This window comes from Cupressus sempervirens, chromosome 1 (genome assembly GCF_028749045.1).
Source record: "Cupressus sempervirens isolate cs-2001-9-10 chromosome 1, ASM2874904v1, whole genome shotgun sequence".
Taxonomy (NCBI): Eukaryota; Viridiplantae; Streptophyta; class Pinopsida; order Cupressales; family Cupressaceae; genus Cupressus; species Cupressus sempervirens.
The window spans coordinates 377,887,837-377,900,290 of NC_143118.1; positions in this window are offsets into that span (position 1 = coordinate 377,887,837).

Genomic DNA, 12,454 nt, shown 5'->3' on the forward strand with positions numbered 1-12,454 from the left:
AAAACATTATAGGTCAATTTTTGACATTTTATTTTGACCAAGCCCTTTATTGGCTTGTTGAATATATTTTTGTTATGTTTTTATGCACGATTTGGTTGAAAGTTTGACCAAATTAGGCTTTCCCAATTTGATCAAAATTTTGACCAACTCAAGTTCAAAAAAGAAAAAATTTTGTTTGTTATTTTACCGCCAGAGGAGGTGTCATTTGCATGCACTGTGGGAGCTATTTGAGGTGAGGATAGTTAGACTTCCATTAGCCCCCTTCTTCAGATTCAAAATAATTCCATGGACCTTTGTTGCATTGTGTACAAAGGTTAAAAAAGTATGACTCCAATTGTAAATATGACTAAGTTTAACTTGGGTTATTATTGCTTTTTCCTTCAGCGACTACGATAGGGGTTTTAAATTATTTTTGGGCATGAGTTTTCCAAGTTGTGTAATGTGATAGTAGAAAGAAATAAGCTTGCATTTTCAATTCTTTTCCCAATATGCTCAACAAAGAGAAAAAATGATTTTTTTCTCTTTTACTACACTAATTCCTTGACAAGAGTGTTGGAGAAAATACATACTAAGGATAAATTTGATTCTGGTTCTAATCACGTTAAGCACCAAAAAACACAATCAAATAGAATGCTTCAACAATTTTCTAGCAGAAAAGAAGCATGTTGAGAACCAGATGGATGTGTGGAGAGTGCCTCATTAGGCATGCCATTTTCAAGAAATGGGTATGTGAAGCATAGTTGGCTCCAAATTTTTCATGAGACCAAAGCTGAGGGAGATTATATTTTTTTTGTCTTATGTGACCCGATTCTTTACACAACTTGTAGAAGTCCATTTGCATGTGTCTTCATGGCTATCTACCAACTGCCATATAATCCTAATTGTAGGCTATCATATGGCCTCTTAACACTTGTCATATTCATGATTTTAGAGACATCATTTTCCTTTTATATTTTAAACTAATGTTAGGGGATTTTAGAAATATGATTTAAAACTTAATTTAATCAAATTTAATATATATATATATATATATATAGAGAGAGAGAGAGAGAGAGAGATTTTTTAAGGTTCTTATTACACCTTATCACAATAAAACATTCAATATAGTTACATACATATTCTAGAATTCAAATAATAAACAATAAAACCCACTCAACCTATGCTAAGTGACTTACCTTAAGATCCCACACAAAATAATGTATACCAGGGAAAACAGGCAGAGTTTATAAGAAATTTTACAAAAACATATCATAGAAGATATTTTTAGAAAGAAACAAGCCATAACCTAGTTAAATTAGTGTAGTTGTTGATTATTTGGGTTGATTACAAATTCTTATAGAACTATCATTAGATTAGGTTCCATATGCTGGCCCAACAATGGAAGCCAAGGATGTAACCATGCATATATTGGCACAGTCTCCCTATGAGGATCCCAAGTATCTAATACTACTATTAATTTGGGCATCACTATATCATCCAAAAATGTTATGAAGTACTAAATTTGGTAGTAACTTCTTCCATGTATCCTAAAAATGTAGCATTGGTTCAAGGTCCCTTGGCTCCTGAGAATTGTAACAACTATTGTCACTGCTAGAAGAATAACTTTAGTGAAGAGTTAAGTGTAATGAGTTGAAGATGAAAGTTTTCTTCTATGTAAAGTCCATAATCACCAGGCCCATTCCCTTGCAAAAGCCTCTTCCACAATGACATTACCTTTAAGCCATGCAAAGGATGTTGCAGTGGTTCCCAACCTTGAAACACTCTTATAAGAAATGGAAAAGAAAATGTAGATGCAATGCATGATAAATTGTACAACTTGTAGTGTAAATATCTATTTTAGTGGCATCATGGTTTATCTTTCATAGGAGAGGAAGAAGTTTGTACCAACACCAAGCTCCATGAACCAACACAAAATGTTTCTTTGCCCCAACCACTTCCTTTGCCTCCATCACTGAATTTCTTTAATGAATTGACTCTTTCACAATATTTGATTATAAGGAAATTGAGAACAAATACAATAGATATATGATAATATTTCATGTCATGTCAATAGAATAAAAATATGAAACACATCCATTTCCCAAGTAAGTCAAAGAATGCAGAAAGTAAAGGTTATTTGCATCACAACTTGATTGAAAACAATGACCACTAACACGTATCATCATTTTTGAAAAAAGAGAGACCATTAAAGGGAAAGGGAACAAATAAAATGGATAGATTACAACATTTCATATGAATTGAACAGAAAGTCTTAAATGATGAGATATTTCCAGATCACATGATCAAGTAAATCATGAAATCAAAGATCATTTGCACCATAGTTATACACTAGGATGCTAATGAAATTTTTAACAAATTTATTAGCACCATAATAAACCTCATAGTCATCATCATCAACTACATTAATCAACATACTTAAAGAGATGCACTAAGAAATTTCTTAGGGCATTATCAAGTAACTCAACATCTTCATTGATCTAGTTTACTAGTGACTTGGTTATAATTCTATATGTACTATAGCCCATAAAGATACACACCACACCATTCTTATCCAACTTTTTTCTATTATCTTTTCTTACTAGTGCATATTCCACATGCTAAAATGTTGTAAAGTACTCAACCATACAAATCTCATATATGCCCATTGTGGAAACTAGTGACAAACTCACTTTGTGAGACTTAATATATTAAATAAATGATTATTGAAGTAGTTGCACCCTAATATTTGGTTGGTATTTTTTTTCAAGTTTCATAATCCTTACCATATCTATAATAGTCTTCTTCTTCATATTAACTACATTACTTTTCTATTGATTTATCTTTTTTCCAACTCCTCCATAGTACCATGATGCTTCCAAATATTTTCAAACATATTGGAGGGATACTACCTTTGTTAATTAGACATTATGACATTGATAAAGTGTCTACTCTCCTCCTTATCTTGGGTCTTAAATGTCATAAACATCATAAAATATTATGATTTATGCTTAAAAATACATACTAATAATTCATAAAGATCATAAAATTAACTTTCTCCAATATAGATGTTTTGCATATGACCATATAAATTAGTGTGCACAAACTATAATGGTGTAGATTTTACATTAGAGTTTTACAATTGAAAGAGATTCATAATTTAATTTAATATAATTTTGGCTTGACATATACCAATAAGATATAAAATTTATGAAAACACTCAAGCCATATATGTCCCTTTGGTTGTTTGTGAGAGCTACATACTGTGCTAGGTTACCCAATGACTATAAGCTCTCGGAAGTCATTTCCTAACATTACTGTCATCTTCTTGTTGGATACAATTGTCCAATTATGTTTTGTGTTTTATGTTACACAAATGTCATATAAGTTATCAGTCAGAATCTACCGAGCTTACTTATTCAGCAAGGCAAAAGGTAGAGTCTACCGAGCTCAGAAGGTTAGCAAATAAGGTTTACAATGTCTATGGAGCATTCTCAAGCTTTACATTGTGTAGACAGTTGTTATCGAGCTTTCAAGGTTAAGCAAGGCAATTCAATGACTACCAAGCTTACCTGATTTTTATCAAAGGAAAATATGGCAAAAATCATTTCTTACCAAGCTCTCATGGACACTGAAGGAAATTGAGTTCTTATTGAGTTCACTTGGCAGCTAAAGGATTTTGTAGAATTTATAGTGTTAACTAAGTTGAGATGGTTAACTCAGGAAATTGTTTTTGAAGTAGTGTTTATTGAGCTAGGACGGCTAATGAAGGATTTCATTATTTTGTGAAATAAAGTTTATTTTTTTAATGTAATATTTTTAGCTGACTGATGTATGGTTTATTGGAAAATGTAACTTGTAAATGAGCAGGCTTGATAATCTGAATGGTATATATAAGAGGTCAAGCTGCAAATTCTGAGTGTGGGATGGATTTGATGTAATGTGAATGTGAAGGAGGACTGATTATTGAGAGAGAAAATTTTGAAGGATGATCAGAGATCATTGAGGAGTAGCAAAGATATATTTGATCAAGGAGGATCTATTGGTGCAGAATAGAGATCTGTAATCAAAAAATCTAGTTGCATCTTATTCAGGTCAATTCATTGTTACTTTCTAACCATTGTAGTAGTAATTCCAAAATCTCTTAACAAAGTTGGTTTAGTAGCCATTTTGTAAATCCTTTAACAAGGTGATAGTTTAGTTGAATTTTTGTAAAGATCTCTAGCAAGGCCACTCTTAACAGGGTGATTAAATCCTCTAATAGGATCACACCTAACAGTGTGTTTTTTAACCTTTAATAGGGTTGGCTCCTAACAAGGCTCACTTCAAAAGAGTGAAAATTGGTAGCTAGTTACTTGTTGGTTTTTCCCATATTGGGTTTCCACGTTAAATCTAGTGTCTCTTGTGTTCATGTTATTTACCTTTGCATGCATGTTAATAATTATGAATTCTTAAAGATCAGTAACAAGTTAATCTATCGAGTTACAACATTTTTGTGAGTGTTTACCGAGTGACAGTAGTAACTAGTTATTTAAGACATCTAAGGGTTTTGGATTTATTTTTGGAGTAACCAATTCCCCCCCCCCCCCCCCCTCCCCTTAGTTACTCCATCTATAATTCCAAAAATTGGTATTAGAGCTTTTAGTGCTTGCAGGATAAGATTTCAAAGATCTAAGCCAAAGATAAGGATGTCTTACAAGAGGGAAATTTTAGGACTTAACAGGGACAACTTCTTAGCTTGATAGGGATTGATGAGACTTTATCTAGCTTCTATTGGTGACATAGGGTTGAATTATCTTGATGAAAAATATGCTTAACCTACTAGCACATTATCTGTCAATGATATTGCTAAAAAGAAGACTCGCAACAACATGATGATAGATATTGCATTTGCCCTAAGTTATGAAGAATTTGATGATATCAAGGATTGCAAAACTGCATTTGAAATGTGGAACAAGCTCAAAGAGATCTATGGAGGTGATGATAATGTGAGAAGAGCCAAAGCAAAAAGTTTGAGAGGTCAATTTGATCAAATGAGGATGAGAAAAGATGAAAACATTGCAAAATATGTTGAAAGAGCTAAATCATGTGTTAGTGCAATCAAAGCATCTGGAGGAGATATCAAGGAGGAAACAGTTATAAGTAAAATCTTTATAACACTACTTCCCATTTATGCAATCAAAGTTTATGCAATTCAAGAAAGAAGATGTGAAGCAAATCAAAAGATAAATTTAGAGGCCATAGTTGGAAGATTAATTGCATTTGAGCTAGATAACTATGATAATTATGTTCCAACTACCAAGACCATTGAATCAACATTTGAAGCTAAGCTTTCACTCACGAAGAAAGGCAAGAAGATAAAGGATTCTTAGTCAGATAGTGATGATGAATCAGAATAGATTTTAGATAGTGATTGTGAGGTGGTTGAAGCCCTGCTAGCAAAGAAATATTCAAGAGGCAAAAGGAAATACAAAGGTAAGGCTCCTCTAATCTATTTTTCTTGTGAAGAAATTGGACATATTGCTGCTAGGTGCCCAAATAAGCAAAATAAGGATGAGAAGAAAGGTCACAATTGCAATGGCAAGAAAGACTTCAAATAATTCAAGGAAAAGGTAGGAAAACATGTTTTATGGCTAAAGAAAGAAGATGAAATTGTTTACATTGCTATAAAGGATGAGTCTAATAATGATGAGGAAATGATACATGGATTATAGATAGTGGTTGTTCTCATCACATGACTGGTGATAAAACTAAGTTTGAACATTTTGAAGACTATGATTGTAGCAGTGTGAGCTTTGGTAATAATGAACCTTGTTGCATAAAAGGAAAAGGAAGAATCTCACTAACCAAAGAACTTGTATGTCATAATGAATATTGGGTAGAAGGACTAAAACAAAATCTGTTAAGTGTGGCACAACTACTCAATAATGGATTCAAAGTGGAATTCATGCATGGAAAAGCAAGATTGTTGGATGGCAAAGGAAAGCTGATTGGATCAGGCACTCAAACAAAAGGTAACTTGTTTTATCTTGAACTTGGTGGATGTTCATGCTTTATTGCTCAAGTTGAAGAAAGTTGGTTATCGCATAGGAGGTTGTGTCATGTGAACTTTGATAACTTTGTGAAAATAAGTAAATTCATGAAAGTAAGAGGCATTCCTAACATAAAGAAACCTAAGGTTGGTCTATGCAAGAATTGCCAAATTGGCAAGATGGCAAAGACTAGCTTTAAAATTAAAAACTATTAGTCTAAAGAAGTTTTAGAAATTGTGCTTACTAATTTTTGTGGACCTATTGGAATTGAAAGTTATACTAGTGAAACATTCTTCATTCTTTTTTTTGATGATTACTCAAGAATGATGATTTTCATGTACCTAAGAGAGAAATTAGAAGCATTTGAGAAGTTCAAATGGTATTTGGCCAGAGTAGAGAAGGAAACAGGCCAAAGACTAAAATTCTTGAGGTCAGACAGAGGTGGTAAATTTATTTCACACGAGTTCAATAACTTTTGCATTGAAAGGGGAATCAAAAGGCAGGTTTCAACACCTGGAACTCCCAAACAAAATAGAATACCTAAAAGAAGGAACAGATCTATCATGGATTGTGCAAGAACCTTAATGATTGAAAAGAGCATTGCTATAAAATATTGGAAGGAAGCTATTAGCACTGCAGTTCATACCTTGAACCAAGTACAACTAAAGAAGGACTCATTCAAAACCCACTATGAGTTATGGTATGGCTACAAACCCAATGTAAGTTACCTAAAAGTATTTGGAAGCAAATGTTACATTTTAAAAGAATCTAGAAAAGGTAAATTTGATGTGAAGGGTGATGAAGGATTATTTTTGGGATATTCTTGCAATAGTAAAGCATATAGATGTTTGAATTTGTCTACTCAAAAATTCATAGAAAGTACACATGTGAAAGTTGATGAGTTTGTAGAAAGAACTGAAGAAGAAAGTAAAAGGGAACCAAAAGACTATAGAAGATTTGTTTTCATTTAACTTGATATAGGGTCAGATACATATGTCAATAAAAAATATTCTACTCTAGAGTCTTCAATAATCAGGTTGGAGGAAGTTCAAACCAAGCTAATACCTACTGAGCTGCAAGGACCCAAGTTACAAACAAAAGCTATTGAATCAACAGCTACTGAGCCTGAGCAACCAAAACCAAAAGTTGAAACACAAGAAGATAAAAATGCAAGTCATTCAAAAGGAAAGGAGTTTTTGCTAGCCAAGTATGTTAGGAGGCATCATGCACCATATTAGATCATTGGAGATAAATCTAAAGGAACTATGACAAGAAGTAAGTTGAAAGACATTGTATGATGAATCAAAGGAAGTGGATCAGACATTGTATAGATCTATGATTGGAAAGTTGCAATATGTAGTGCATACAAGACTAAACATTGCTCTTGCAGTTGGTATGGCAATATTTTCAGCAAAACCAAATGAAAATCACATGATGGAAATCAAAAGTATCCTAAGATATTTCAAAGGAACTGAAGAGTATGGATTATGGTATAAAATTAGAGGAAGTCTAGATCTAAAAGTGTTTACTGAGGCAGATTGTGTAGGAAACGTTGATGACGGAAAGAATAAAAGTGGAGGAGCTTTCTTTCTTGGAAAGAGGTTGGTTTCTTGGACAAGTAAAAAGAAAAATTGTACATCCTAGTCCATAGTAGAGGCTGAATATGTTGCAGTAGCAGTAAACTATTCAAACATTGTTTGGTTCAAACAACTATTGGAAGGTATGAAGGAAGAAATCAAAGAACCTATTGTTATGTTTTGTGACAATACAAGTACAATTAACTTATCCAGGAATCTAGTGATGCATTCAAAAACCAAGCATATTGCTATAAAGTATCACTTTGTCAAAGGATTGGTGCAAGATAAGGAGATTAGATTGGAATATGTCCATACAAAGGAAAAAATTGTTGACAAATTCACAAATTCTTTACCTAAGGATGCATTTTTGTATCTAAGATGTAAGTTAGGGGTCATTCCCCTATTTAAAGCTCACTAAAATACAGTTTTAAAGATGCATCAATAGGACTAGAATTGAAGATCTATCAATTGATGTAGCAAATTAATTAATACATTGCATATGAATCATTACTTAAGGTACATTGAATTTCATTTGAGTTGTGTTGACTTTGGCATGTGTTGTCAAAAAGGGATAGTTTACTATCATATCTTTCTGAAATTTGCAAGAAAAAAATAATTTATGCAAGAGGGAGAGACTACTATGGAAGAGGGAGATTCCTATATTTAAAGAATTTTGAGAAATGAAATATAAATAGGAGAAGCATTCTATTAGAAAAGACTTGTTCTCAAATTTCAGTCTACTATGACATGTCGTGTTTCCATCAATGCCGAAGAGGGAGATTGTTGGATATAATTGTTCAATTGTGTGTTGTCTTTGATGTTACACAAATGTCATATAAGTTATCAGTTAGAATCTATCGATTTTAGTTGGTCAACAAGGCAAAAGAAAGAGTCTACCAAGCTCAAAAGATTAGCAAAGAAGGTTTACAGTGTCTACCAAGCATTCTTAGGCTTTACCTTGTGCAGATAGTTGTTACCAATCTTTCAACATTAAGAAAGGCAATTCAGTGACTACCGAGCTTACTTGGTCATCAAAAGAAAATATGGTAGAAAACAATTCTTACTGAGCTCTCATGGATAACAAAGGAAATTCAGTCCTTATCGAGTCCACTTGGCAACCAAAGGATTTCATAGAATTTGCAGTGTTAATCGAGTTGATATGGTTAACTTAGGAAATTGTTTCTGGAATAGTGTTTACCAAGCTGGGTTGGCCAATGAAGGATTTCATTTTTTTGTGAAATAAAGTTTATTTGTTTAATGTAATATTTGTAGCCGATTGATGTATGATTTATTGGTAAATGTAACTTTTGAATGAGCTGACTTGATAATTTGAATGGTATATATAAGAGGTCAAGTTATGAATTCTGAGTGTGGGATAATGTGAATGTGAAGGAGGATTGATTATTGGGAGAGAAAATTTTGAAGGATGATCAAAGATCGTTGAGGAGCAGCAAAGCTATATTTGATCAAGGAGGATCTATTGGTGTGGAATAGAGATCTGTAATCAGCAAATTTAGTTGCATCTTATTTAGGTCAATTCATTGTTACTTTCTAACCATTGTAGTAGTAATTCCAAAATCTCTTAATTGATTTTCTTTAGCAGCCATTTTGTAAATCCTCTAACAAGGTGATAATTCAGTTGAATTGTTCTAAAGATCTCTAGCAAGGCCAGTCTTAACAGGGTGATTAAATCCTCTAACAGAGTCACACCTAACAATGTGTTTTGTAACTTTTAATAGGGTTTGCTCCTAATAGGGCTCACTTCAGAAGAGTGAAAATTGGTAGCTATTTACTTGGTGGTTTTTCTCATATTGGGTTTCCATGTTAAATCAGGTGTCTCTTGTGTTCATGTTATTTACCTTTGCATGCATGTTAATAATTATGAATTCTTAAAGATTAGTAACAAGTTATTCTATTGAGTTACAACATTTTTGTGAGTGTTTACTGAGTGACAGCAATAAGTAGTTATTTAAGACATCTAAGGGATCTGGATTTATTTTTCTAGTATCTAATTCCCCCCCCCCCCCCCCCACTCTCTCAGTTACTCTATCTATAATTCCAACACTTCTTTGCCTCGACACCATAATTTTTCCCCTTTAATAGTTGTTACTATTTACAAATTTTACTACCATTTGTCATGTGTCAAAATTTAATGTTTATTCTATTATGTTTGCAATATATATATATACATATATACATACATACATATATATATATACACACACAGATATATATATATATATATATATATATATATATATATATATATATATATATATATATATACATACATACATACATACATACATACATACATACATACATACATACATACATACATACATAGGACAAACAAATTTCCATTCCTTTTAAGACTAAGGGCTTTCTTAGAGCTAATAATAATTGTTACATTTAAAATCCCAAAACATAGACATTGACCTATTACTGGGTAAAAGCACAAAGCTATGTCACCTTTTATAAAGAAACGAGATATTAGAATGCAATAGTTCAACATTACTGACAAAAAAAATGGTATGTGTTTAGAATTTGAAGATAATGTAAATCAATGAAATGTGTAGAATTGGATGAAATTTATGGCTATAATTTTCATATTTCTTTTGAATAAGAATTTAATCATTTTGCTTTATTTTGAAGTCATTTTTTTAACAATAAAAAGGATAGGGTGTTGTTCCCATCAAACAAGTATATGCAAATCATCTTTTTTTGTTCTAATTTGAAAATATCTTAAAGATAACATGTATAGTTAGGGAACAAAAAAAGAAATAATTATTTTTTATGTATATTTTCTTTGTTATAATTACTCAAGCTCAACCTTATTAGAATCCAATAGTTTTTTTCTCCCGTCAAATCTTCTTTATCAAATCTACACCTTTAAAAAGAATGACATAATTGTGAAGAGGACTCTCTCCTCTAGAGATAAATATATTTTTTTATTTTTTTGATATGATTTACTATTTTCTTTCCTTTTTCAAGGGAGCATGTTTTGACATGTTAAAATATCAACTTATAATATTTTAAAATTATAACATATTATAACTAATCAAAACACTCAAAAAATTATATAATGATGATATTGAATTTGAGATCTATAAAAGGGTATTTTTAATTTTTGAAAAAAAAAAATTTTGATAGAGAAATGAGATTTGACCAAAACAAGTTTTTCTATCCTAAATGGTAACATAGATTTTTTCTTTTACCCTACTTCACTTACCAATCAATTAGCAATGTAGAGAGCATAAACCCCAACAAAGCAAGAAATTAAGTCCTATGATTTCTATTAATCATAGACATGACATTTACAAACTTCTCTCTATTAGAAATGCTTTTAGAATAAGAAAGAGGGGGGGTGAATTAGTTATTCAATGTCCAAATGTCCTAATAAAACTTTTTCACTAAGCATAGTGAGCCCATTTAAAATAACCATGAATCTAAGCTAAACATTCTTCTTAGCAAGTTACTGATAAATCAACATGCAGAAATAATACATGAAAGATCAACACATAACATAGTGATTTACGTGGAAACCCAATTTGGAAAAAACCACCAATAACATGCTACTCCTTTCTCATCTTTCTAAAGTGATGCCTTGTGAAAGGCTTTCCCTATTAAAGGCTACAAAACACACTATTAAATGTGACCCTATTAAAGAATTTCAACCACCCTATTAGAAGTGGGCCTAGTTAAAGGACTTTAGAACATTCACTTGGAATGTCACCCAGTTGAAGGATTTACAAATGGATATTAAACCAACTCAAGTCCATAAGATTTTCCCTAATTGATACAATTGCTAAAGAGTAACAATAAGGGCTTTTGATCTAATACAACTCACAACATAACTTGCAAATTTTAGATCTCAATTCAGCTCACAAATTTGACTAGTCTTCAGTCTTTGTAACTCTAACAACTTGTCCTCCTTTCAAGATTTGTCTCCTTGAGTCTACATGCTTGTTGTGCCAATACAATCACCTTTGTGGTCACCTATTGAAGCAGAGTCTCTATACTCTATTCCTCCCTCTCGATGTCTTCTCCTTGACACCACACAAACTCTCTAACCACTCTTGCTACTTGACCTATAGCTCCTTAAATATAAGTCTAGAATATTTTTCTCACTCAAGTCTTCCTGCTCTTATTTTTGGTTTGAATGGATTAGGAAAGATTCAATGAGTCTACCCCTTGTCTTGTTTCTTCTAGAAACATCATATAGAATCCACTTGTATTCACCTAAAAATAGTTAACTTAGAATTCTATGCCACCAGCTCATCATCCTAATCTTCTATCTAGTTCACAAAATTCAAGGTTACAAACTTGTTGACTTAGATCTAGAAAATATTCGACTTTTCAAATAATGTAGTATCTCGACACTATTGAATTTCTAATGCTTGTCACTTACTATGTTACTCGACAACTACTATAGATTTACTTGGCATCAACTAAGTTTTACTAATGCTCGATACCTATTACATTTTTGTCTACCTCAGCACCTGAACTTTCCTGACACCTTCTATTTCAATTGGCACACACTAGATTTTTCATTTGCTTGGCACTTAATGATAATCTTCTCATCATGAACTAACTTGCTTGGTACCCACTAATGAATTTAGTTAAGGTTTGCAAATAACTTTGTTACAACTTATTGATTAAATCCTCTTCATCAATCAAAGTACTTGGATTTTATAAGCAATTATCATTCCAGAAAATAGAAAGTTTGACATTAGTGACAAAAAAATGATTGAACACATTCTTTACCAACAATCTCCCTTTTTTGTCAACAATCTGCCTTCTTTAATAATGATCTTTTCAATTAGATTTCAACAATCTCCCTCTTTGACATTGATGGAAAACCAAACT